The sequence below is a fragment of the Apis dorsata genome, unplaced genomic scaffold, assembly GCF_000469605.1.
Source record: "Apis dorsata unplaced genomic scaffold, Apis dorsata 1.3 scaffold_815, whole genome shotgun sequence".
Classification (NCBI taxonomy): domain Eukaryota; kingdom Metazoa; phylum Arthropoda; class Insecta; order Hymenoptera; family Apidae; genus Apis; species Apis dorsata.
The window spans coordinates 76,273-82,499 of NW_006263952.1; the positions used below are offsets into that span (position 1 = coordinate 76,273).

General features: G+C 39.0%; 1 protein-coding gene across 1 annotated transcript in view; it reads left to right on the forward strand.

Annotated features, from left to right (window-relative positions):
• Positions 1–6,227, forward strand: part of LOC102672225 (B-cell receptor CD22) — a 162,792-nt gene that overhangs the window by 63,194 nt on the left and 93,371 nt on the right. The gene's annotated exons all lie outside the window — the stretch shown is intronic.

Consider the following 6,227-nt stretch of genomic DNA (forward strand, 5'->3'; position numbering starts at 1 on the left):
GGCTCAAAGCTATCCAATTAGATTTAACTGCGAAACTCAACTGCGGCGTTGTTCCTCTTTAAATGCAATTTGTTTCAAGGAAGAAAACCCGGAACTAACTATCTGTGGTTTTTACCACACCTACCGATACCATCACTCGACATAAGTACTCTCTTTCGCTTTTTTTCTTCCCGATGAACTGCCAGAAAGAGGGAAAGAAAAAAAAAAAAGGGAAGGGGAGGAAGGGAGTCAGTTACTCCATCGCGTCGTCTCTCTTTCCTTGAACCTTCACCGTTTTTCTAAATATTCATGGTCTCCAACAATTTTCCAACAATATCTTTACATCTCTCAAGGATCTTTCTTTTCTCGCGCGATTCTCGATGTATATACATCGTGGCCGATAGAGATGAAATCCTGTTTCCTCATAAATTTTTATTTCTCGACATCCTCCGCGATTCTATCTTTATCTATTTTCCCGTCTTATTCTCCGCTCAAACTGTTTAAACTCGCAATCAACGATTTTATATCCGTCATTTTTTTCAATAAATAAACACCAAGCATCGTCTAATCTATTCGTATATGTTACGTATCAAATATATTAGCAACTGTCAGAATTTATCCGTTCCTTTTTATAAAAGGACTTTCGTGTCTTCGATCATTCGAACTTTTATTATTTAGTTTGCAATTACATCAATTAGATAATCCTTCTTCTAGAATCTAAAATCATCGAAAATTATTCATCGAACAATTTCCAAGTTGAAATTCTTTTATAAAAACTACAATTCCTCGAAAAAATCTACATCTCGTAAAAACCGTTTAATCTCTCTCGACTATAATAACTTGGGTAAAAGTCGAGTTCTCCGCTATCATCAATCGTTTGTCGTTTCCTTTCTTGTCACTTGAATGATTGAACTGGACCTACGGTGTACCTTTCCTATCCCCGTGGAGGAATACAGTTCAAAAGGAGCGGCGCGAGGATAAAAAAAATTCTCATAAAGCTTCATGAATATTTCAAAGATTCGCATAAACGAGCAATTAGGTTGAATTAAAGGTCTCCCCCGGGTAATATCGCTTCTCATCCGATGATCCTCTTCCGGAATTAATCGTTTTTCGATAGTCTTATATCCCAATTGGCCCACATCTACGGTTTTCATCAAAATCTTTTTCCACGAAACTCTTTCTCCCTATTTATATTCCTTCCCCATCTTTCTTCCCTCCTAACTTTCCCCTCCCTTCCGTTTCGTCTCTGTCTCCATCTATGAATTATACAACACGATCCTTCCAATCGTTCCTCCTGCCCTCTTGTTCCACGATATCAACCCCCCCTTGCAACATTTGCACACCGTGTGCACGCGTGTATCGCGTTACGTGTATCTCTGTCTCGCCCCCTCAGATGGATCGCGCTCTCTCCGGACCATGTCAATTGGGGCCGGTTAATTATCGCGACGTTTCGAGAAGCTATTTCCATAGTAACGGTGGAGGACTTACGCGATCGTGACAAACTCGTTCGTTGATTATCTCGTGACAATCTCGTAAATCACGCGAGGCACTCGCACACGTTCCACAGTACCCACAAGTACGGATGTTATCTTCTAATTAGGACGCGATTTGCTTTGTACGTTCCTACCAACTCTATTTCCTCCAATTTACCCTCTTTCCTCATTTCTCCATATATATAATGTAATACGTGTGTACACATATATATCTTTAATTTCCACCTTCGTATTTCCTTTGATTCTTCCTCCTTTTATATTCCGGTGATGGCCGTTCCGCACTGGCCATCAGAACGATTGCACCTCTGAAAAGTCAGTGACAATTCTCCGAAAGTACTCGCTCTTATATACTAAACACAACTTATATATATTAAACGCTAGACAATCTCTTTCACTCTTCTTTTTCTTCTTCGATCCAAAAAGTAAATGATTTGGGTTGATTTTAATCAAAGCGCACGTCCGATCCTATTTCGAATATATATATATAATAACAGGAACAGAGTCGAGACTGAATCGCAACGACGGGAACCGGCTGAAACCGAAAGTAAGTTGCAAATTTACGAAACAACGCCGCGCCTCCTTCATTCAGTTGGGGGCAACTTTGCCTGTATAATATCGTTTCCCCCTTTCCGGCCCATTCCGAGCGACCGAGACACGCTCGAGCTCCGCCTCGATACCGACGTACCACCAAGCCTGATGAACGCCGCATTCAACTGTACAATCCCCTGTATTGAGGTCGTTTAATGAAAATTGTTACGAGGGCGCGAGATCCGCGCCGTGAATTCAGATGCGTTCTACGGTTCGCCGCGGAAACGCGTGCGCGGCTTGTTATCGGTTGTCTGCCGGTTGTCGCCGCCAGAAATGGAAATCGTACGCGGCATCTCGCCTCCCCTTTCTTCGCCTCCCCTTTCTTCGCCTCCCCTTTCTTCGCCTCCCGGGAAGATCGTTGGCGGGAGAGGAGAAGCGACGCCGTTTCGATTGTGGCCGAGAGGAATGGGTCGGTTATAAAAGAGTCACCGGGTTTTAAAAATGTAAGGAAGGAATGTACGGGGTAGATAAATGCGCTGGTATTACGATATCTTATCTCCGGATGAAACTTTTCTGTACGCGGCCGCGTACAGAAGTTGGGGAGAGAAAAATTATGGGGCAAAACGAAAAGTTTAAGTTTTTCGCTTTCGATCGCTTTCCTCCTTTTCGGCCACTGTTTCGACCGATCTCGTCCTCGTTGACTCGGACTACTAGCATTATATTTTGCACAGGTATTAACACTTATATTACAAATATCGATCCACGTTTTTTCGATATCTCCATGCTCCTTTCGAAATCTAAAATTTCGCTTTCCTTCTTTTCGATCACTGGTTCCACCGATCTCGTTGACTCGTTGACTACTAGCATTACACGCGTTTAAATTTACGCTTTGCACAGATATTACAAATATCGATTCATATTTTTGTCTATGGTCGTTTCGAAATCTAAAATTTCGCTTACCTCCTTTTCGGCCATTGTTTCGATCATTAACACTTATATTACAAATATTGATCCACGTTTTTCGATATCTCCATGCTCCTTTCGAAATCTAAAATTTCGCTTTCCTTCTTTTCGATCACTGTCTCGACCGATCTCGTTGACTCGTTGACTACTAACATTACACGTGTTTAAATTTACACTTTGCACAGATATTCCAAATATCCATTCATATTTTTGTCTATGGTCGTTTCGAAATCTAAAATTTCGCTTACCTCCTTTTCGACCACTGTTCTTTCAATCGATCTTATACTCGTTGACTCGTACTCCTAGCATCGCACGCGTTTAAATTATTTACATTTTGCACAAATATCGATCTATGTTCGTTTCGAAATCTAAAATTTCGCTTTCCTTCTTTGCGACGAGTGTGTGGACTGATCTGTTCGTTGATTCGTACTCCTAGTATTACACATGTTTAAATTTACACTGTGCACAGATATTACAAATATCGATTCATATTTTTGTCTATGGTCGTTTCGAAATCTAAAATTTCGCTTACATCCTTTTCGGCCACTGTTTCGACCAATCTCATACTCGTTAACTTGTACTACTAGCATTATACACGTTTTTTATTCTTTACACAGATATTAACACTTATACAAATATCGATCCATGTTTTTCGATATCTCCATGCTCCTTTCGAAATCTAAAATTTCGCTTTCCTTTTTTTCGCTTTCCACTGTTCTTTCAATCGATCTTGTACTCGTTGACTCGTACTACTAGCATTACACATGTTTAAATTTACACTTTGCATAGATATTTACAAAAAATCGATCGAATTTTTCTGTTTCTCGATATCTTCATCGTTCGTTTCAAAATCTAAAATTTCGAGATCCATTTTGCAAATTGGAAATTTGAAACGGAGACATTCTCATTGAATGGATCGTGCGAACGTTCAGGATGGTGTCGCGATACTCTATGGATTTGGGTGTTGCTTGAGCAAGATTAATAGCAGCTTTATGAAGCTTACTTGATACTTGGTAATTAGGTAGAAACAGGAGAATGCTTAGCCAGGTAGCGAGGGTACAACGGTTCTCCGGATAATACCTTGGAGGCTAACTACAAACTTCAGATCGGGAAACTGCACGAACTTACGATTACAATTTACTACTGCGTCCAAGTTACTTACTACTATGATTCGCAAGATCATTTATTCGAATTCTCTCATTCTCGTATCACTCCCTTTCTTTATCACCTTCCCCTCGATCGTCTTCTTTTCCTCGCCATTTCATATTTCTCGCGTACCATCTAAGCGTTACGATCTTTTTCTTTTTCTTTTTCTTTTTTTCTTTTTATATGGCAAGGAGAAATATCGCATCGCGTCATACGCTTTTTACGCTGTGTCTTTTATTATGAAAGAAAAATAAAGACCGGAGAAGATTTGCGATTGGTTCGAACCACTTCGAGGAATATAGTTTCTGAAGTTCGAGGATGATGAGATATTTCATAGAGATTTCCATTGCGTAAGGAATCGCGTCATTGGACGTGTTTTTCAACATCTCATCATAAATCCACTCTGCTATTCTTACAATTTTTATTCCTTTAACTTTATTGACTCATTGTTAATAAAAATTAGAAAAAAAGCAAAATACTCTCGTTAATACGATTCGTAAATTTCGCCATTTAAATTCCACATTTATCGTTTCACAGTAACGTACATAGAGCACACACGTACATAGTACCTTCTTGCCTAATCATCTTATTCATACGAATCATCCTCTAACTAGGTTTCCGCTAGGTGTCCCTACGTTTAATGGCAGCAAGCCTCACTGCTGAATTCACGAGAGCAAACATCCTTCCTCGTTTATTCTCCTCTATTTTACAACGACATTATAACCCCTTACCCAATTAAACTGTTGCCTAATTAACCATCCGTAAACCGTTATACGTCCTTCGACCGTTTCACTGCACTACCCGACCTCTTAAAACATGCAAAACTACGCCACCTGCTTTTAACCGTGAAACTATTACGCGAAACGCGTATGTATTTTAGTCCCGCGCATTAATTCATCCCTCGCGACCAGGGAACGAGTTGATTTCGAAACTCGAAGCTCGAATGCGCGTTGAACGAAATGGAATGGAGAAACGGCGCATCGGATATCCGTAACAATCGAGCAACAGTTCGCGCCGCGTTTCAGAGGCTTAGAGCTCTCCGACACGGTGACCGTCGGTGATCCAATAAACTAGAACTTAAACTTGGTTACGAGGCGAGCATTGCGTGCTCCGTCGATCTCCCTCGATCTCATCCCCATGGGTGAGAATGCATTCCTTTAATGGAATCGTCCAATAGAACTGAAACGCTTAATTACGCCCTCTTCTTGCTCCAGATATCGTTTCCAAGCGAATTCGAGTGGCGAGTATAAAATGTCAAATTGCTTCCCTTATATTCCGTTTAATTTTATCGAGTGATAAAAATTGTCATTTTTTCCTTCCGTTGTTAAGTTAGTTTCTTTTTAATCTTTTGAAACCGCACTCTTCTTTTTTTTTTTAAATGTTAGGCAAAGAAGAGTCTTTTTATCGCTTTCTATTGTTGTTTGATTTTTTCTTTTTTTTTTGAGATTTTTATTAATAGAGTATCCTATGTCGTTGTAAAATGGAACTGGAATATTCGCTTGAATTATTTTTTTATCGATATGGATTTCCATTTAAATATAAGATAATTGAATTTGTAACAAAGATAAATAATCTTTTTTTTTTTAGAAATGTACGATTTAAAGCACGCGAGAGAAAATTTACACATTTTGTAAATTATGTTTGAAATTTTTATATGCGCACGATTTATTTATTTGAGAGATTAAAATTTTAAAAAACGTGATGATTGATTTACTATTTTCTCTCTATTCGAGAGAATTAAAATCTTTCGACAATAGCACAGGTTTTCAGAGGAATGTGTGTTTTTACACCGGATTACGTATCTCTTTGAAACAAATTCAACGATGCATGCTGATTACCGAGTGTTAACTGTCTGATTCACTCGACGATTGATCGATCGATTTCGTACGATCGATACTGCTTCCATCACGCAGAACGCATCCATTTCCATCTGATCGTCTAGATTGGATAGAATCCGCCTTTTTGAATTTGAACAACTATTTGTAAACTTTTTCGTTATAACATCGCGAAACAATTCATAAAATTATTCTTTATTTTTCATCTCGAAAATAGATAGCAACTTGCCGTTTCCATACATAAAAATTCCTTCCTTTTTTTTTTTTTTTTTTTTTTTTTCAA